Below are 22,244 nucleotides of genomic sequence, written 5' to 3' on the forward strand. Positions count from 1 at the left end.
GTTCTTGTATTTGTTTCAGCTGTTGGCTACAATCCTCTATGGAAGTGATTTCCCCTTTTAGCCGTTCGCTGTGCTTGCGGAAGGCGTCCCAGTTGGTAAAGTGGGCCGTTCCGATCTTCTTCTTTACGTTGTCTGCTTCGATTGCCGTTCTTAGAATGTAGTGGTCACTGCCAAGGTCTTCCAGCAGATTTTCCCACTCGGCCTGTTTTGCTCCCTTAATAAAGGTGAGGTCAGGGCAAGTATCTGGACTCACACTGTTACCTCGCCTAGTTGGTTGGTTTTCATCCGTTAGGAGGTCGCAGTCTATGTTTTCCGCCGCTACGCATATCTGCTGCCCCTTTTTCTCAGTTATTTGGTATCCCCAGATCGAGCTCCTTGCGTTAAAGTCACCCGCGATTATTAAGGTGTTCGTCTTGGCTAGCTTATTCGCCTCCGAAAAAAGCTTGCTAAAATCGCCATCCCTTTGTCTGGGGGGGGGGGGGGGGGGCTGTAAAGGTTAACTATGAAAGTGCTTTTGGCCTTGTGTTTCTTTTTAGTTATAATCTCTGTTATTACATGTTCTATCTGTGTGCCCTCAATCTCCTTGTGTGCTATGGTGACCAGCTTGTTGCTGATGAGGGTGGCGGTGCGTCCGCTTTCCTGGCATGTATAGCCCCTCAGGGTGGGTGTTATGTTAGTCTCCTGTAACATGATGATGTCTGGTGTTGCGTGTCTAGTGTTAATGAACTGCTGGAGGAGTCCCTGCTTGCGCCGGTATCCCCTGCAGTTCCACTGCCATATGTCTAGTTGGTTCTGTCCTGCCATATTGCGTCACTACTTTTTCCACTTTGGTTTTCTGCTCCGAATCTTCTTTCATTAAGAAGCCTGTCTCTGGCGTCATTTGTGGTTTTTTGTGTGTTTTGGCTTTTGGCGTATGTTCGGAAGTTCTGATCTTGCAGCGCTACTTTCTGCTGTATGTGTGTCATTTGGTTTTGCATCTGCGTTTGCAGTTGCGTCATTTGATTTTGCATCATACTCATAAAGCTCTTTAATTTGCTTTCTAAGCTCTGTGGTTGTTGTGTATGCTGCTCCAAGGGCGGGCCCGGCGTTCGCGGAGGCGGACTCATTATCCGCGGAGGCGAACGCTGCCTCTGGAGCTGCATCTCCCTTATGAGATCATCTATTCTTTTTTTAAGTTGCCGCGTTTCCTCGCGACAAAGTTCGAGCTCTTTTTTTAGTGCCCTGTTCTCCTCAGCTAGTTTCTTGTCATTATTTGTCTGATTTTGCTGACCCGAGTGCGGAAAGAGTGATTTGGGAGGGCCTGCTCCCCAGCTCACCTTCACTCCACTCTTCTGTTGTTGTTTTTGTTGTCCCGGGCCTCCGCTTTGCTTTACCAGGGGTGGGTAGGACTCGTCTCTGTTCCAGCTCTGCCCCCGGCCCTGGCTCCGCGACTGGCTCCTGGACTGGCTCGCCTCGTCCCGGCCCTGGCTCCCGGTCCGCTCCGAGCTGAACCACCTTGGTCCACGTCCTCCCTTTCGGTTCCGGCTCCGGCTTTGTCGCTGTGAGGGCCCTCCTCGTGGGGGTCCTCCTCGCAGCTCTTCGGCCGTCTTGAGCCGGTGCTTGCACTCTCTCGTGCCGGCTGCGTGATCACCTCCGCAGACCAGGCACTTGGTTGTGCACGAATGTCCTTCCATTGGGTTCTGCGTCCCGCAGAGCCTGTAGGCCTTGCTCTCCGGGTTGGGGCAGACGTCCGATCTATGTCCTTGTTGGCAGCAGATATAGCAAATCTGCCGCGTTGGGCGGTATGGGTAGCACCACATCTCCCCTCCGTAGTATAGTACTTGTCTTGGGGTGGTGGGTCCGTCGAACGTGATGACGGCTGAGCTTGACTTTCCAAGCATTCCGGCGCTGTGGATCATGACTCCCTGGGTCCGCACCCTTAAGTTGGCTTTGAGCTCGGCGGATGATGTCCCCGGTTCTATGCCGTGGATCACGCCTCGCTGAGTGCCTTCGGGGGCTGCCACGTAGGCGTTGACTTCGTAAACTTTGTCACCGAACGCTAGATGGTTAATGCGTCTCACGTTCTGGGCTGCATCTTCATTGTCCGTGCTGACTATGATGATGTTCGAACCGTTTCGTAGTCTTATGATTAAGTCTTCACTTTTGCACTTTGCACTGGTCGCCGCGACTACGGCTCGGGCGACTTGGTGAGTTTGTAGCGATCGTACCACGAGGCCCCTCGGCCTCAGGATTATCTTGAAATCGTCTTTCGGGAGCGGCGGCAATCTCGGGCCCGGCCGACGCGCCGCTTCCTTCTTGTCTTGCTTCGGCGCAGCTGGCGCGCTAGCTGCCGTCGAGGCGCTCCCCGGCGTTTTCGCGCCAAAATCCACCTGGGCGGAAGGCGGGAAGTCTCCGGGGTTTTTCCGTTCCTTGCGGGGTTTCTTCTTGCGTTTCGACGTGGCTAATTCCCAGTTTTGGTCGTCGTCCTGCTCGATTCCGCCCTGCGTTCCCTGCGGGCCCAGCATGGCGGCCTCTTGAGGCGCGAAAACCGCCTCGCTTCTCGGCTCGACCGTTGGCCGAGTGCTGACGTGGAAGTCTTCTTCCATCTCCTGGGTTTCCATGAAATCTTTTGACGAATTTTCTAGTGCCTTCTCGATGTTGGGTTGGTTGTCGGGGTAGGGGACCGTTGCCATCGTCGTCGTCGCTCGTGACGAGGCCGGAGAGTCCTCGAACGCCCGTAGTCGTGCTAGGCCAACGAGGCTTAGCTCACACCCCGCCGCTCGGCAAATTCAAAGTCCGGCAGAAAACCCAAAAATGGGCCCACCTCTTCGAATTTGGTGTCCAAGTGGTCCGCTTCTGATCCTCTTCAAGCTCCAACAAAAATTTTGGAGGTCCGTTGAGATGATCGGGCCTGGCTGGTCAAAATTTGCGGAGCCCATGCGGAGCACGTCGCTCGCGGTGGACACCCGAAGCCTCTTTTTTCAAGAGAAGGCAAACGTACCAGGGGGCGGCAGAAAGTTAGGTGGGCGGATGAGATAAAGAGGATTGCGGGGATACGGTGGCCTCAGCTGGCAAAGGACAGGGTAAATTAGAGAGACATGGGGGAGGCCTTTGCTCTCCGTTGGGAGTAGACAGGGTGATGATGATGATCAGTTCATATCTCTTTGTTTTTGTTTGCCTGGAACTTAACAAGTGTTAAGTGAACAAGCGTATTTAAATGAGGGCACCTGATCGGGCAGCTTAGTGAAAGAAAACGCGACTTGCATTGGTAGTTTGATCCACACCAAGCAATGCCACACTGTTTGTGCGAGGCGCCGCTGTCAACCACTATATTTGTGTATTTCCTTTTTTTCTACGCTGCGCACAACAAGAATTCAGACTGCATCAGTGCATGTTCCCGTTGGCGCTACTAAACTGGAGATAAATAGACGATCACTTCATTTGGAAACACTTGCAGTTTGTCGGGGTGAACACTTCTGGATATGATGGCACAAACGTCTGCTCATTCGCAAAATAAATTGAGACATGCGTGAAGGCGGCTACTTTCCCAAATTTGCTCTGCATTTTGCTGGTGTAGCCCGTACGGAGGTCCACGCGGTTTTTCGCAGCTCGCAACGTCCAATCGCGATTGGTTCCGACTGCCGCATTTTCAGACACCCGCTTACACATGCGCTCACAGTCGCTCGAAAGGATTCACCCTGACTACGCCGCAGTAGAAACAGCGATCTTGGTCAATTTTGAAGCGCTTTAAACAAGTGTAGTGTAGAAAATGAGCCCTTGAAGCAGTGAAACTGGGAAGCGCTTTCAAACGCGACCGTCGAGCCAAAGGCAGACATCTTGAACTAACCGGAAAACTAGAAGCATTCTCATACGATACGATGCTGCACTAAACCGGCACGCCTGCAGAACGGAGGCGCCGCTACGCTGGCGGCTGAGTACTGCGCATGCGCAATTCAGCGTCCGCTCAGCCGTGTAGCGTACCTCAAAACCGGCTAGCTAAAAGTGTCTAATAAAGAGTAAACTGGGAAGCATTAACCACGTGGCTCGCAGCGTCAAGACAGTTGGCTCAGAAAGAGGCACGTAAAATCACTGAAGCGCCTTCCTCAGCTCCCATAAATGATCAGACGGTTTTAGGACGTTTTTTTCGGCGACAGCAACTTCATAATTTCTTCCTGGAACGTTCATCCACTTGCGCATCATCAAATGACAAAAATATTCCAATACATGACAAACATAGTCGCCCTTGAAGTCATCCCTGCCGCACGCGTTGCCGAAACCGGTCACCGTATCGCAGCGTCAGGAATAGGCCACGTGAGGCCGGCAGCATCGCTGGAACGATGGCGCCGCGTTTCTCAGAGCACTAGCTTCCCCGTCAAGATGTGGACGGTGCGATTGAGTGGTGTTACAGACGAAGTCAACCACGGTGCCGTTTTCATCAATGGCAAGGTCTACTCGTTCGGCTCCTTTGAAGTGGACAGGCCTCACCCCTTAATAAGGAACGTCGTCGACGTGTCCATCTTTGACCCTGCAACGTCGAGGTGGGATATTGTGCAAACATATTCACAACTCCATGGCCAGCCGTATAACATTTTCCGTCGCACCGTTCTCATCTACGCTCACTGCGCGTACCTTTGGGGCTTACGGAACGGCTGGCAGTGGGAAATCGTCCTTTATCGTTTCGACACCAACACCATGACATGGTGCTGGCCTCAAGTGAATGGTGAGGCAGCGACACCGCATTACGGCGCCTCAGCTTGCATAATCGGTCAGCGAATGTATGTCTTTGGTGACCCACATGCTTCCCAAGATGTCAGAGCGCTCGACCTTGATACCATGGAGTGGCATCGCGTCGCCATCAATGGAGAGGTCCTTGCTCCGCGATCCTTCCACACGGCCTCTGCAATCGGGACCCGCATGTACGTGTGGGGAGCTTGGTTAGCTGCCACTTTTCTCGCTGGTCGCTTTGCAAATGTCAACTCTTTATACTACCTGGAAACAACCACCTCGACCTGGGTGCGCCCACACGTACAGGGCGTTCCCCCCGTGACTCGGTACAGGCATTCAGCCTTTGTCTACAGAGGCGAGCTGTTATATCTTTGGAGGGTACAACGCACTTATGGACACTTTCTGTGCAGACATGCACAAGTATGACTCTGAGACATCGTGCTTGACTCAGGTGAAGCCGTAGGGCTCAGGACCGTCTGCCAGGGGATTTCAAGGCTGCTGCATTACTGGCGAAATAGTGTTTCTCTTCGCCGGCTATGGCCCGGTAGCGAACATGCAGGAAGGGAAGGTTGTCGAGGAGGAAGCGACGCGGACCGATCTTCACGTGTTGCACTTGGAACCGACACTAAAGAATTTATGCCTGCTTGCAGTCATCGATGCACGACTGGATGTAAGCGAGATCGCACTCATTATAAATCAAGTCGACGCTATCCTCGCACCCTAATCGAAGTCCCTCGGCACATGTTGCACTTAAAGCAAATGGTGCGCCTTCGGCAAATCTATATTTCTCGTCGACGATAAATCAGTTTTCGACCTAGATACCTCTCTCGTGAATAAACACTTTTACCGTAAAAACTTTTCCTCTCACCATCAGTATTCTGGCGCAACAGTGTCAAGCAGAACTTTTTGCTGGGCTAGAACTAATCACGCAGTCCGATTACCACTTCTTAAATCCGCTAAACAAACAGGCAGGACGCTTTTACCTACTTCCCAAAATCCATAAGGTTTCCGCAGAAGACTTGTTTACCGCAGATATCCCCGGCAGACCTATCGTTTCAAACAATAACACGCCCACAGAGATCTTATCAATTTTCCTGAACAACTATCTTGCAGATATTCCCACCCACCTCCCTTCCTTTGTCGAGGATACACCGCACTTTCTCCGCATAATAGAGTCTCTGAATGACGCTTCCATTATCCCAGCAGATAGCATACTTGTCACACTTGACGTCGCCGCTTTGTACACAAATATTCCCATTAATGAAGGTATCGACGCACTCTTAAAAATTCTAACTCAAAGTCCTCACCCGCACGAAACTGAAGTGTACCTCACGCTACTTGAATTGGTACTAACACTCAACTACTTCGAATTCAATTCTTCTTACTACCTTCAAGTATTTGGAACAAGCATGGGCACTCCCTTCGCACCCACCTACGCGAACATTTTTATGGGGCTACTAGAATCTAAACTTCTAAATTCATTTCTAAAAAAAACACTCATATACCTGCGGTACATAGACGATATTTTCATGATATGGGAGCATGGGGCTGAGACCCTGAAGGCATTCGTCACACATTTCAATTCATTCCACTCCAGCATTAAATTCACCTTCAACTCCTCGAAAACGCAAGTCAATTTCCTTGACACCACTGTCCATTTAGAAAATAGCAAGCTCAAAACCACACTTTACAGGAAGCCTACTGACCGACAACAATACTTAGATTTCACTAGCCATCATCCAAGACACTGCAAACAAGGTATATTCGTAGGACAGGCAACGAGACTAAGAAGAATATGTAGCGACGACGATGACTACCTGAAACACCTCCACTCGCTAAAAAACACACTAATCACCAGAAACCATCCACAGACAACCCTTAATAATGCGTTCCAACGAGCAACCACTTTGAAACGAGATGTAGTTCTTAAAAAACGAACAAAAACTAACATTCAACGACCTCCTGCACTTATAACGAAATACTCAAACGCGCTTCCAAACATAAACAATATCCTGCGGAAATACCACCCCATTTAAACTGGTAACGACCGTCTCAAGAAAATATTTCCCGACGCACCAAGGGTAACATACAGACGCAACACAAACCTGAGGGACATCCTGGTGCATGCTAGGCTCGTTAAGAAACCACCACCGAAAGTAACTTCATGCTCTCGACCCAGATGCAAGACATGCAAACATTTACAAAGGGACACTACGGTTAAAAGTACGGCAAGCGATTTCAGTTTCGATATAAAGACCAGTTTTGACTGCACATTGTCCAATATTATCTACATGCTCCAGTGCTCCTACTGCCAGAAACAATATATCGGAGAAACCGGACAAACAATGAGTGCCAGATTAAACGGGCACCGGGCTGACACAACACGGAATGAACAGAAGGCAGTGTCGACCCATTTTAATCAACCCCATCACAAATTCGACGAACTCAAATTGTTCATTCTTCAGTCAGGCTTCAAATCGACTAGGGACAGAAAATACAGAGAAGCATTCCTAATCCACAAATTTAAAACACTGCAACCAACAGGGATCAACATGTCCAGAGGAAACCTGGAATCTCTCAGGTACATTCCAGGGTCAGCATAATTTTAAATAAACAAATGTCTTGCACGTGGTCAGACTATTTCCTAGAACCTCACATAAGTATATTGTCGCTCCTTGCACCCTTCCCAAGTCATATCTTCCACCCCATTTCCGGCCTTGTCACCCTCTTCCTTTGTTCATTTTTTTTTCTTCTTTCTTTTTTTTTCTCCTAATCCCCTGCTACCAGTTCTCGGAAACCATGACACTCCTGTTACCCCCTCCGCCCCCACTTTTTGGCTTTCTCTGAACACGAGCCATTTCCCCCCCCCCCCCCCCCCCCTGCCTTGTCCTTCCTTGGAAATGCCCCCCTTCCTTTCTCCTTCCAGTGCCAGCCCCCCCCCCCTTTTTTTTCCCTTGTCCTCATTTCCCTGTACCACGCTGACTAATCCTTTTATCTGAGTTTTGCAGGTTCACCCAGCGCCTCCCTTTCACCCGTCGCAGCCCCTTCAAAGCCTTTTGTTCATTGCATACCCCCCGGATATAGGTTGTTGCACTATTGCAGCCTAGCGAATGATGATTCACCTCCCTCCACTTCCTGACACGCATCCCCTCCCACACCACTTTCCTTCCCCACCCCCGGGGCCTTCCTCCTCGGAGCGAAGGCCCTATATAATCCCTGCCGATGATGAACGCTTTGCCCAGACGAAGACAAGTCCCCTTGTCGAAACGTTGGCTCTAGCAACCTGAGGTTTTCCCCTCCCTTGTTCATTTTGTGATCGACTAATAGAGCAGTTTGTTAATAAATTAATTTATTTATTTATTACGTATACATTCAAGACACGTAGGCACTACAGAAAGGAGTGGTAAGTTTGTAACATTAATTGCCGAACAACAACAGCAAACAAACTTCAAGGCACCTTCAACCGCGACCTTGAAGTGAATGGCATCACAAATGGAGACGGTGGAGGCGAGAAGGCGCTTCCACTCACCAGCTGTTCTTGGCCAAAATGCAGAATGGCTCGAATTAGCCCGGCATGTTGGCTCTCCAACTTTGTGTTGATGATCGATGCGAGATGAGGTGTAGCTGGGTGCGGTGAAAAGATTATCTTTCAGGTATGGAATAATGTGGCACATTTTATAAAAAAAGACAGGCGCAAGTTCTTGAGACACAGAGAAAGGTCAGGCAGAATAAGTGTATGTTTCGTGGAAGTGACACTGGAATGATTGCACTGGTTCTACTGGTTAAGCGATGCGGCACTGCCCTTCGGTGGCAGGTGTGGCAACGGTGGGATTTGAGATACATAGGCTGCTCTTCCCGAGCACCCCTCAGGAGCATTCATTAACTGAGCTGCCACCCGCCATGGTGGGCACTGCGTATAGGACAGTCCAAGGGTGCTTGACAGCATACAAAGTCCCACAAGGGGGCCAGTGGAGAACCATTTTTGGCGATGCTGAGTGTCGGTCATAGTTCAGCGGGAGATCTGGCGGCAGTGTTCGGCATCTTGCGCGAGTTCAGAAAAAGGAGTATATTTCGGAGACACCGGGTTGGTAAGGGAGAATGGTCGCCACTCTAGCAGGCAGATAAATGTCGTAAAGAATAAAGCAAGCAACGAAGCGAGGTCAAGCACAGAATCATGCTGCGATGGCAGTGCCGCTCAAGCGCAGGTTCACCTTCTTCTATACCGCAAATCTGCGTCTTCTTTTTACAATATACACCAGGTGCTTAGGGACTACTTAAAATTATTCTAAAAAAAAGTCTTTTTGGTGCAAACATACACCTTTTGTGGCATACTATTGCCAGTTTAACACCACTTGCTGGGTGTGCTGGAAAATCATGCTTACAACTACACGACGCAAAGTCAGACACGGACAAGTACGGAAACACCACAAAGCGCTCACTTCACCAAAACTTTATTGCGGCGCGCAACGTATACGTATACCTTATCGCGCGCATGCGCAGAAACGAAAGGAAAAAAGGGAAGATGTCACGCTTTATCTGGCACCGGCATCGCATTGCACCAGGACCCACTCTCCAATGAACAGGCAAGCAAAATGCGGGCTAAAAAACTATCACGCACGAACCCAGGAAGGCCAGAATTATATCCCCACATTCGTGACTCACGGCAGGTTACATTTCTAACACAATTGGCGCTCTTCTTCGAAAGAACGATGATACTTCACAAATACGTGAACAAAGTGACGAATGAGATAGTGGGAGCTTCTGAAATTGCTGAGAGAGTGGACGATTGTGCCCGCACTCCGCCGGTGTTTTTGTATGAGAAAGAGCGCCAATTTCGCTGCACAGTGCAAAAATACATGCTCTTTCGAAAGCATGCATGAAAAGCAACACCTCCAGTGCAGGTAAAAAAGCCAAATTTTCTCGAGCTGTAGCGCCAAGGGTAACCGCGTTTTGGAAATTCTAAACTATGATAGGGCTACTACCAACGACCGTCTAGAAAACGACCGGCTACAGTTTCGACCCGGTGCCCAATTTTACTACTTGAAAAGTTTATTATTATTAATTAGTTAACTACCTCACTACTTCAGAATATTCACCTGTTTTCTGAAGTCCGCCAACTCTCATAATACTATGCCTCAAAAGCCATATTTTCACAAAAAGAGTTGTTTTGAAAATTTTTTAAAGTGTTCCCTGAAAAACCCTCTATATACACGCCTGGCGGGTGGCCCACAACTCGGAGGGACGGTTAGCAGCTAGAGAAAAACAAGGCAGGTTCCCCGGCGCGGCTGTTCAGTGGTTACGGCGCTCGGCTGCTGACCCGAAAGGGGTAGGTTCGATCCCGGCCGCGGCGGCCGAATTTGGGTGAAGGCGAAATTCAAGAGGCGCGTGTGCTGTGCGATGTCTGTGCACGTTAAGAAACCCAGGTGGTCGAAATTTCCGGAGCCCTTCAGTACGGCGTCCCGTATAAGCTGAGTTGCTTCGGGACGTTCATCCCCCATAAATCAATAAAACACAAGGCAGGCTCCTGACAAACAGACAACCAAATAAACGAATCATAATTATCAACCTGACTACGTTCACTGCAGGACAAAGGTCTCGCCCATACCTGTACAATTAACACGGTCCTTTGGCAGCTGGTGCCGCCTTATCCCCTCAAACTTCTTTATTTCACTCGCCCTCGTAATTTTCTGCCGTCCCCTGCTACGCCTGCCTTCTCTTGCTGTCCACGCCGTTGACTGATGACCACGGGTTATCTCGCCGTCGCATTGCCCGTCCTGACCAAGGCCATTTGTTCTTCTTCGCTTCGTCTAGAATACCATTCACCCCGGTTTCTTTTATGACCCACTCTGCCCTTTTCCACTAGCTAGCTCTCTTGTCCTCAATTAAATTTGAATCGTGATCGGTACCCAGCACGTCCCGGCCTCATGGGTGAGTACCGGTAAGAAAAAGCTGTTGCATACTTTTCTCTCGCAGGATCGCGGTGAACTGCGTTTCATAATCTGAGGGAACAGCCGAACAAAAACACATCGGCTACAGACGGGGAATCCACACTATAGGTGTTGCAGCACTATAGTGGGCATGATCAAAATAAATGGAACGACTAGCAGATCTTAGCATATCTTTGCAAGTTTTTCAACTCTACCTCCTGAAAAAGGTGTTATATGGCGGAGTGCATAGAAAGTCGTTGCACGTTGTTCGGTCCTTCCCAGTTCTACAGGTGGTGCTGCAGCAGCAGGGCATGCGGGAGGAGGTGGTGGTAACGCCGGTTCTAATGCGCACGTCGTTGAAAAGAAAAAGCGGCTTTTTGACGCTCTGGTGGATTCCTTAGTAAGGCTGGAAGTTACCGCGTGCTTGAGATTCGATGTACGTAAAAGCTCTCGCCCTCATAACTCGAAAAACTTGCGATGTTTACATACCAATTACTATCAGCACCGTAGCTTTTGAAGGCACACGAAACCTACCCTTCTTTTAGTATTTATTTTCAGGGTGCTCTCCATGCGTGAATGAATTTAATTTCCAGCGCACAGTTGTTATACCAAGCATAGCTGATAGCTTATCTCCAGCCTACGTTTGCCAGGTGAGCTGTATTAGAAAAGGAAATATGTCTTACTGTTCGAAGCAGCTGCTAAAGAACTGCACTCAAGCTGCACGGCAAAGCAAAAGTTTGCTGTGATAATGTTTTTTTTTTTTTCAATAGCAGTACTATGAAAAGCACAGCGATCGAGAGACACGACGCCAGTTTTCAAGAAACATGCGCGGTTATTCAGCCATTCGGGCTCTGCATGCAAGAAGCAGCAACGCAATTCTTTGTTAGCCGCCATTCACGTCCATTCTTTTATTGTGGCAGAGCCGGACAGGTAGGTTATTGATCACAATGTGATTGGGCTGGCGCTTTATGAGAACTGTAATCGGGACTGGTACATAGTAAGGTTGCTTCATGGTTAGGATGCGAAACTAAAAAAGGAAGCGTTATTTCTGAAAACATTGGCAGCACAATGTCACCAATATATCGTTCACATAATTTTATGAGGTCTCCTAAAATTTAGCCCCTATCACTTGCGCTCGCTATGAAGGATGCCATAAGGCAGTTTTAGCTGACCGGTTTTACGGTCCCCTCCGATTACGCTGGCCCGCCCAACATAAGCATAGCGGACGTTCGGCGAGCAAGTTTATAAAAGCAAATTGTCCCGCTGGTAAGGCTAAGCAGAGTGGTTTGGCTTGTGACGCCATCTAGCGGTGATAAATACACCCGATTTGATGAACAAAATTGAAACTTGTGCTTCTAGTTCATATCCACTCCGTGGATTCCAAGAGAAGGCAAACGTATCAGGGGGTGGCAGAAAGTTAGGTGGGCGGATGAGATAAAGAGGTTTGCGGGGATACGGTGGCCGCAACTGGCAAAGGACAGGGTTAATTGGAGAGACATGGGAGAGGCCTTTGCCCTGCAATGGGAGTAGTCAGAGTGGTGATGATGATCAGTTCATATCTCTTTATTTTTGTTTGCCTGAAACTTAACAAGTGTTAGGTGAACAAGCGTACTTAAAGAGCACCTGATCGGGCAGGTCAGTGAAAGAAAACGCGACTTGCATTGGTAGTTTGATCCACACCGACCAATGCCACACTGTTCATGCGAGGCGCCGCTGTGAACCGCTATATTAGTGTTTTTCCTTTTTTCTACGCTGCGCAAAACAAGAATTCACACTGCTGCAGTGCATGTTCCCTTTGGCGCTACTAAACTGGAGGTAAATAGACGATCACTTCATTTGGAAACGTTTGCAGTTTGTCGGGGTGAACACTTCTGGATATGATTGCACGAACGTCTACTCATTAGCAAAATAAATTGAGACGTGCGTGAAGGGGGCGACTTTCCCAAATTTGCTCTGCATTTTGCTGGTGTAGCCCGTACGGAGGTCCACGCCGTTTTTCGCAGCTCGCAACGTCCAATCGCGCTGGGCTCCGACTGCGGCATTTTCAGACACCCGCTAACACATCCGCTCGCAGTCGATAGAAAGGATTGACCCTGACTACGCCGCAGTGCAAACAGCGATCTTTGTCAGTTTTGAAGCGCTTTAAACTAGTGTAGTATAGAAAATGAGCCCCTGAGAAAGTGAAACTGGAAAGCGCTCTCAGACGCGACCGTCGAGCCAAAAGCAAACATCTTGAACTAACCGGAAAACTGGAGGCATTTCCATACGATACGATGCTGCACTAAACCAGCGCGCTTGCAGAACGGAGGCGCCACACCGCTGACCCGCTAGCGTGTGAGCGTACTGCGCATAGGCACTTGAGCGTCCGCCCCGCTCAGCTGGGTAGCGGGCCTCAAAACCGGTCAGCTCCGCTAAAAGTGTCTAATAAAGATTCAACTGGGAAGCATTAACGACGTGTGTCGTAGCGTCCAGAAAGTTTTCGGTCAGCAACAGGCTGGAAAAATCGCTGAAGGCGCCTTTGTGATAGCTTTGACGGTTTTCGTTCTTTTTTCTCGGCCACAGCAACTTTACAGTATGCAGTTTCTTCGTGCAACGTTAATACATTTGCGCGTTATGAAATAATCAAAATATTCTAATATATGACAAACATAGTCACCCTTCAAATCATCGCTGCCGCACGCGCTGCGGAAACCGGCCACCATATCGCTGTTTCAGGAAAGGCCACGTGAGGTCGGCAGAATCGCTGGAACGATCGCGCCGTGTTTCTCAGAGCACTAGCTGCCCCGTCAAGATGTGGACGGTGCGACTGAGTTGTTTTCCAGAGGAAGTCAACCACGGTCCCGTTTCCATCAACGGCAAGGTATACTCGTTCGGCTGCTTTCAGGAGGACGGGCCTCACCCCTTAAGGAACCTCGTCGACGTGTCCATCTTCGACCCTGCAACGTCGCGGTGGGATGTCGTGGAAACACATTCACCGTTCAATGGCCAGCCGAATAACGTTTTCCGTCGCACCGTTGTCGCCTACGGTCACTGCGCGTACCTTTGGGGCTTACGGAACGGCTGGCAGTTGGACAGCGTCCTTTACCGTTTCGACACCAACACCATGTCATGGAGCTGCCCTCAAGTGAACGGTGAGGCGCCGACACCGCATTACGGCGCCTCAGCTTGCATGGTCGGTCATCACATGTATATTTTTGGTGACCCACATGATTCCCAAGACGTCAGCGCGCTTGACCTGGATACCATGGAGTGGCATCGCGTCCGCACCAGTGGAGAAGTCCTTGCTCCGCGATCCTTCCACACGGCCTCTGCAATCGGGACGCGCATGTACGTGTGGGGAGGTGGCTTAGCTTCGACCTTTCTCGCAGGCCGCTTTGAAAACGTGAACTCATTATTCTACCTGGAAACAACCACCTCGACCTGGGTGCGCCCACACGTACAGGGCGTTCCCCCCGTGGCTCGGTACGGGCATTCAGCCTTTGTCTACAGGGACGAGCTGTACATCTTTGGGGGGCTCAGCCAACTTCGGGACACTTACTGTGCAGACATGCACAAGTACGACCCTGAGACATCGTGCTGGAGTGAGGTGAGGCCGCGGGGCATAGGCGCGCCTGCCAGCTGGTTTCCAGGCTGCTGCATTACTGGCGAAAGAGTGTTTGTGTTTGGCGGTTATGGCCCGGTACAGGACCCGGAGGAAGGAGAGGAGGAGGAGGAAGTGGTTCTGACCGATCTTCACGTGTTGCATTTGGAACCGACACTAAAGAACTTGTGCCTGCTTGCGGTCGTCGATGCACGACTGGATGTAAGCGAGATCCCACTCATTAGAAATCAGATCAACGCTATGCTGTCACCATGATGGAAGTCACAGGCAGATGATGCACCTGAAGCAAAGGGAGTGCCTGCGACCAATCCATATTTCTGGTGGACGATAAATGAGTTTTGTGCATGTATAAACACCTCTATTTTAAAAGAACTTTTGGATTCCGCCTCAGTTCTGTCACACACAGTAGTTTATAATAATATAGCAGTTAAGCAGTACTTTTTGTAACATTGCGAAATATTTGTCCGAAGGAATATTTACTCCTGTATATCGATTTTACTCCATCCTGGCTGGTTCTAATACTGATCCAGGATAATATTATTTCGCCTCAGTCTCGTGCTCGTCTCTAGCTGCATATAGAACGTACGAGACATCTTTTTCAAGCCAGACAACAGAGCGACTTCCCCGATTAGACAGTAATCCGGCATTTGAGCTGGGCGCCAGGATAGATTCGTCTACATCTACATAAAGGGAAGTTTATTGTACCGGCCAAACGTTACATGAACAAATGAGGCAAACGGTTCGGAGTGGACATAAAGGTAACGTGGCGAAAACTTCGCGACAACGCAGTACACACAAACACTACACTCACATAAGCACGTAACAAATAGGTGCCATCGTGAGACTTCGCGACAAAGCAGTAATAAGAACAAACACTTCACGGAAGCACATAGCCAAACACAGACCGGGTATCCCCCTGGCACTAAGAAGAACTCCAACAACGAAGGGGGAGGGGGGGGGGCTAGGCCCCTTATCGAAAATGCATCGAAAAGCGACACAGTTTTCGCCTGTTCCTACATTGCTGTCCCCAAGTTGACCCCATAGAATATAATGGGTCGCAGTGCTGACGACTATATATTTTTGGCTCGTATCTATAGATCACTGATAACATCTCTGAAAGCACCAACGGCTATCCATGTATTAACTTTTCCCCGTGTAACTCGTGATAGCTTGTGCATCAGATCGTACTGGAGGTAGCCAAAAGCATCTTGGCCGGACCAAGAAATTTCCTTTGATATCTAGGGCGTCGTATCTATACGGATGTGGCGGTGGCACAGGCGCACATGGGAATATCAGTTAGATTCGGAACGAACCATCACACTACCCCGATAAACTTGGCGCTACACTTAACGAGTAACGTCATGTGGTTGTCTTCTAGGCCTTGCCCACTTCAGGAAATGTAGGCGGCAGAGAACCACGCTAGAGGACGCTACGGACGGCATTGAACAGCGCCTTCTCTGAGCGACTCTACACATTTTATCGCGAAGGACGACTAACTTTCGTGCTAGTCGTAAATGTCTTGCTTTGTGCGCGTTATTTCGTTTTTGAAAGTGCAGCTCGTGTTCGCTGCTTCCATAAAAGAGTGCAAAAGCGCGCTATTTTTGCTAAGCCCATTTTTTTTTATCGATATGAAATAACCACGCGGTGTCTCAAATAAAAACTCAAATGAAAAGCTGTCTTCAAACGCAGCTGCGGCACAAATGCGCTTCAGGTTTGCTTCGTCTCACCGTACTGTACTTTCTCAGCTCGTTCTCACACTTTTTTCTTTTCTCTTTCCGCGGCTTTTCAGCGTATTTAGGGCCACGGTTCTGACTCCATGGTCGCGGGTCGAATCTTCACCCATTTCGATTGAGGCAAATTATGAAAACCCGTTTCGCATTGTATGTGTTCCCTAATGGAGCCCAGGTGCATAAAAAATGTGGGTTAGCATGGGCGTAGGGCTGGTGCGTTCAATACGATAACACGGCCTTGCACTGCCGTGCTTAACCAGGCGCTACGCCTGTACAGTCGTAGTTAACGCTGATATCGTATTTATTATGGCAAAGACATTTAATCACGCTCAACCGAGAAACCTTCAATACAGTACAGTCCACACCTTACGTACAGCCTCGGTGTTCTAAACACGCAAAAACCTACCACTCCAGAGCTTCGATGCGCTTCAGTGGGGCACGTACCGCTATTGTGCAGCCGTGCCCGAGTCTAGAAAGTCCGTGGTATATAATGCGGTGATTGAGTGCAAGTGCGTGAGTACGACCACAAGACACGTTCTTACGTAGAAATGCGTCAGCCGTAGTCGACTTCACAGTTGTCATCATGATCATCATCAGCCTGGCTACGCACATTGCAGGGCAAAAACTTCTCCCATGTCTCTCCAATCAAGACAGCCCAGAGCCATGTCTCCGCAAACTTCTTAATCTTATCCGCCCATCAACTTTTCTCGCGCCCCCCGCTACGCTTACCATGAACTCAACCGATTCGCAGTTGTGCGTGCTCGCAATTTACACGTCGTAAGCTTAGTAAGCGCACACATATTGGAGGCTCTCCGGCGTGCTCCCTCCTGTTGTGGCAGGTTGTGAACCACTCCTATTAATTTTTATTCGATACCGCAGCGCTCTGCCTTACTGCACTGACACTTCACCAGCTGTAAATGACTGTGGCCACCTGCGTAGATTTAGGTGATAAAACAGCGCACCTGACACTCTAAGTTCATAAGTTTGGGCATCATCCATGCGGTAAATCTGCAGACATTTCGCGCATACTGTTCACACAATTGAGAAGGATCATTATGTGCACAGTGAGTTCACGCAATTTAATGCATGCACGATGTACCTTGCAATCGTATATTATTGCAAAAAATTGTTAGTACTTACGTAAACACGTGAAATGAAACCACTATTCCGCTAAGGCCTTCAGTGTCCATGCTAATATATGTGATATTGTCAAAAAATGCGGCGCATTTATGAAAAAAAAAACAGCGCCGTGGGAAAACGATCTCGTCAGCGCGCGCAGCTAGAACAGGGGAGAATGCTGTAAGGGATCGGTAGCGCGTGCGGGGTCATTAGTACCGCTAATTCTTTGTCAGCGGCCCGCCGCTGCCGTCTTCAATGCCCTCCTCCCGGCGGGAGGGGGCGGCTCGGTGCGCTTGACCTTTGTGTCACTTTTCTCGGAACTATGCGACTGCGCGCGAAGGCGCCGGGCCGGGCGGGTGTCCATCGCAATTTGGGGTCGATTCGCACCGGCTATAGACCTTTCCACAAATTGCAGCGCCGCGCCATCCCCTAGCGGATCCGCGCAAAGCATGATGGGAGAAAGGAGCGGTCGCCGTCCGCGTCGTCTGCTGTCAAGCGTGTTGCTGTGTTGTTCCGCCGTGTTCAGGCGTTGTGCGTCTTCTCGCGCGCGTTGTAAATGTTGCAGCGCACTGCTGTGGTGGTTATCTCTTAGTATTTCTGCAATTATGTGGGGATTTTTTTAGACATTCGACATGTCTGCAGATTAGAATCGCGGTGGCGGTCAAAGGTGCTGCGTGCCCGGCTGTAGTAACAACACGAGAAAGGACATCAGCATTTCATACCCCGTATTCCCCAAGGACAAGAAGCTGAAGCTAGAATGGATGCGCAGGATAAATCGGCAAGGTTCGCAAGGGCGATTTACCCTGTGGAAGCCTTCGAAACACCACAAAATATGTGGTACGCATTTCAACACTAGCCGGCGCAAGGGTTACGTGGATCGTCTCTCCACGATCTTTCCACACCGAGTGTATGTGGAACGGACGCCTGCTGTGATTACGCAGAGCAATGGGCACATGCGAATCTCCAACTTCGGCTGGTGACCGGGGCAGAGGGCGTCGCGACTAGGTACGGCCAGGACGCCACAAACGGCAGCCTGAAGGCCGCCAGTAATGCTGCTGCATAATTTTCGTTTTTTTTTTGGGGGGGGGGGGGGGCTTTTATGAATAAAGTTATTCACCACCACCATGGGCACATGAGCGGCGAGGGCTCTGTGTACACATGCATTGGGAGAACGCCGGTCTTTGCGTCTGCTGGTGCTCGGCTGGTGATCCGTGGCCGCGGAACGCAACATCCGACTGTGTCACGCTTACTGTGTCAACCAACTGTGTCATGTTTAGCAAATATCTCGTGTTCTGTCTAAGGGAGTGCTTGAAGATTATATATTACAGCAGTGAACATTTACCGCGTCAGCATGAAATTTACCGTTAAACAAACCGTCTCTGGCGGGGCACCCCTGGTACAAGGAAAAAGAAGAACCTGAAATTTACTGGCGCAGTCGACAGGATCCTGCGGCCATCAGAAGACGGCGCAGTTAGAAGACTGAAGGCAAGGAAAAAGGCGACGACCAGGGAACATATCAGCGTTCGAGAAAGGACTTGCGGAGGGACGGCAACAAGGGCCACGGCAGTAGTCGAGCGACGCGTGAGTGGATTCAGCCAAGGGAAGCAACGCGTCGAGACGGAAACTGGACGGTCACCTGCGGGTCGAAGCAAGCGACTTCAACGTGCACAGGACCAGCGGCGTGCTACAGCTCATCGCAGCGTGCTGTGAAAGTGACGGTGGACGCAGACACGAAAGAGCTGGCAATGCGGATAGACGCATCGAAACTGTGAGTTTCCTTCTTCGCATTGTTCACGTCCCTGTTCTTGTGTTCAGCCGGTAGGACAGCTGACAGGTACAGAAGGCGCTATGGAGGGTATCTGTGGTGACCCACACTCGATGTGAGTTACCAGATGGAATTAGCGAAGGCGCGCTTAGCGTACCTTCAGGTCAAACGCAAAAGTAAATGGTGCAAAGGCGCCGCTATGCGAGGAAAAACCTCCGGATTTGAAGGTGTTAGAAGCAAAGCGCCAGCAGCTAGAGCTCAAGCTGGCTAAGCTCAAGGAGGCTAGGAGAGCTAGTGAACTAGCCAGGGAGAACTGCTCCGAGTCCCGAAAGGAGAAGCCACCTGTGCTAGAAGGCAAAAGCTAGTGCTCGTCAAGCTCAGGTCAAGGAAACAGCAGCTAGGTGGCTGTAAACAACCAGCTGGCATGCGCGGACGCCTCTTCGTTAGGAAAGGCCACAAAAGGTTCAGGAAGTGAAAACGATATTCCTGAAGGTCGCGAAGGTATCACAGTTTTTCCGCCACTACGGGCGGCTAGCAACGAAAAAGAGCAGGCAAATTCTGATGATCCGGGGGCAGTCGAGACCAAGTTTTCGGATAACAAGCAGGACAGCGATATAATTCCTGCAGGCTCTATGAAGGAGATTGTGACCTCCGACACGGAGCTAGTGTCAGGAGGAAATCTAACGTGCCGCAATGGCAGACGGTGTCGGGCAAATGGCAGGAAGTGCCTCGTAGCGTTAGTGCTGGTAAGAGCCTTCCATCCGAGGCAGAGAACGGAGGTGGGGCTGTTGAGGCGACAGAGCAGAGCGCCGCGCAGTTGTAGAAGGCACCCGATGTTGGTCCGATCAGCTCATTTGAGGACCGGGAAATGCGTGGCGAATTGCCACAAGGCAAATTCGGGTCAAATGACTTCGAAGGAGCTCATGCAGCCCCAGAGTTAGGTGATGCCACGAAACCGACAAGCGCCTATAATGCAGGGAGCGGTAACTTCAATGCTTGCCCGTGCAGGAACGGGGCAAATGGCTCCAAGCGAGGCGAAGTACTAGAAGGCAGGGGCGTGGCTTTCACATTGGCAAGGAAGGAGGAGAACCTCAAATGTACTGAAACTTCGGAGAACGCCTAGCCTTGTGTGTATTGCTGCCCTCCACACCATCGCTCACCAGTGCGGCGCCAAGGAATTACGTGAGCGCATTTCGTCGATTTTTCCAGAATGTCGGAGTGGTTTCTACACAATGATGACGGAGAGGGCGCAGCCTTCAGAGTGCTAAATGACGCCCTATCGCCCTTCACTCGCGCCCCGACGGCGGCGGCACACAAGAATGATCTCGAAGCATATCGAAGCGAGTCTTCGCGCCTGACCATTGAGGACGCACGGCGGGCTCGAGAGAGGAAGGAAATTGCACAGATGATACTCTGTGTTTGTGCGCTCCTGTCTTGGAGCGAAAAACGAACAGATGCGTAGCTTACCTATATGTGAAGGGCGTTGATTGCTGTCTGTCAGCCCGACCCACCGTTTAATAAAGACTCATCTCCATGGACACACCCGAGGCGAACGAGCGCAGCGCCGACGCGCCCAGCGCCGCGCCGCGACAAGCGTCGGAAAACATACGAAACTCGATGGAATGTCACCTCCTGTCGCTGGTACTCGGGCTTAACTCAGCTTAGCGAAGAAAACGGCACGACGGGCCGTACCAGATGCCGGGAGAACGCGTTCTCTGATTGGTTACACCGACCGTAAACCAGCGAGCCACTTGCGGCGGCAGCGAGAGCGAGGCGCAAATATCTGACATGAACAGATATTCGCTAAGAGCCAGTGCCAGCTCGCGTCTGCGCCTGGCCCATGCGCAGACCAGCTACGGCGTACGCTTTAACACGTAGGCGCTGCAATTTTGCGCCTCTGATGACCCATGGAGATGCGCCTTTAAAAGCTTCAGAAAAGCGCGCACGCTCGACTCCCGGGGCAACACCACTCGCTCAGCCACGGTACAACGAGGTAGCGCGCGCCAGTCTGCAGGACGCACCGTCGTGAACCTGTGGTCGTCGGACTTTCGCGGTGCCCGGTAAACAAATTCTGTTTCTTTGCTTGCCTCTCTCCCTTGTGTTCGTGCACTCTAGCTGCAATAATTCATTTTTGAAATCTCTCTCGAATGTTACTTTCCACGAGTTGCATTGTTTTGTCAATCACTTTGTGTGTGCTCGTACGAGGTATTGTAAAATCCTCTGTATCGTCTCTTTGCTGTATAAAGTGTATTGCCACGTCACGTTTTTTGTGTCCGTTCGTTCGCGCTCAAGGCCGCTGGAAAGGGGGTGTTATCATTTTTGTTTGTGACGCGAGAAGCGACCGGACTAATCTCGATTTATCACAGCCATGAAGAGCTGCATCTACGTTTTTCTAGATTACTGTAGGTGATCTTGACCGATTATCTCGAAGTTTCCTTGCTGGCTTTAAATTGAGCGATGCCGCGAGCGGCGGGCATTCGTAGTTCGACGACTCACGAGCACATTTGTTGCTTACGCCGCCGCCCAGTGATTTAGTTCTTTTGCGGGCGCAAGTCAGCACAAATAAAGAACTTCGTTTCCAAGCCTTGTTGGTGTCCTACTGACCGCTGGACTGCCGTCACTACAACGTGACGTCTGGTGGAGGTGCTGGGCAGCCTCCCATGTTCCGGACACCCCCTACAAGTCGTGACGCCAGCCCTCTGAGTCATTTACCGCAGGACCTGAGTCCAGTCCATCTCGCAAGCCGACGTCTGCTAGGGGACGCACCTGAGTTCGGGATTTTGCCGGAGCCTACCAGAAAGCGAAAGGAAACAGCAACGTCCGCCATGAGCTTGCCCCAGACGTCGACTCCAGTCATTCTGCAGCAGCCCCGAGTACCGCCAACCTTCGACGCTTCGCCTGGTGCCGACGACGAAGAATGGCTGGAACAGTCCGACCGTGCGGCTGTCTTCAACAACTGGGATGATGCTACAAAACTTAGGTACATCTTCTTCGCCTTGGAGGGACCAGCAAGAATCTGGTTTGAGAATGAGGAAGCTAGCCTCACGAACTGGGAAACCTTCAAGGAGCAGCTTCTGAAGATCTTCACGAACGTCGTGAGAAAGGAGAGAGCCCAGCAGCTGCAACAGTCTCGCATACAACATCCAAACGAGACCGTTGCAATGGACACTGAGGAGATGAAGCGTCTCTTCCGGCGTGCCGACTCGAGCATGAAGGAAGATGAAAAGGTCAAGCTGCTTATGCGAGGAGTTAAAGAGCAGCTCTTTCCGGGCCTCCACCATGGAGGCATCCACCATGGAAAAAACTCTTGATGCAAGAGCCCGCCAGTATGACCGCCAGCAGCGCTTGTTGTCAGCGAATTGCATGGACACCGCTAACAACGATAACCTGCGGGAGGT

This window comes from Amblyomma mixtum, chromosome 10, assembly GCF_055824585.1.
Source record: "Amblyomma mixtum isolate Tamu chromosome 10, ASM5582458v1, whole genome shotgun sequence".
Lineage (NCBI taxonomy): Eukaryota > Metazoa > Arthropoda > Arachnida > Ixodida > Ixodidae > Amblyomma > Amblyomma mixtum.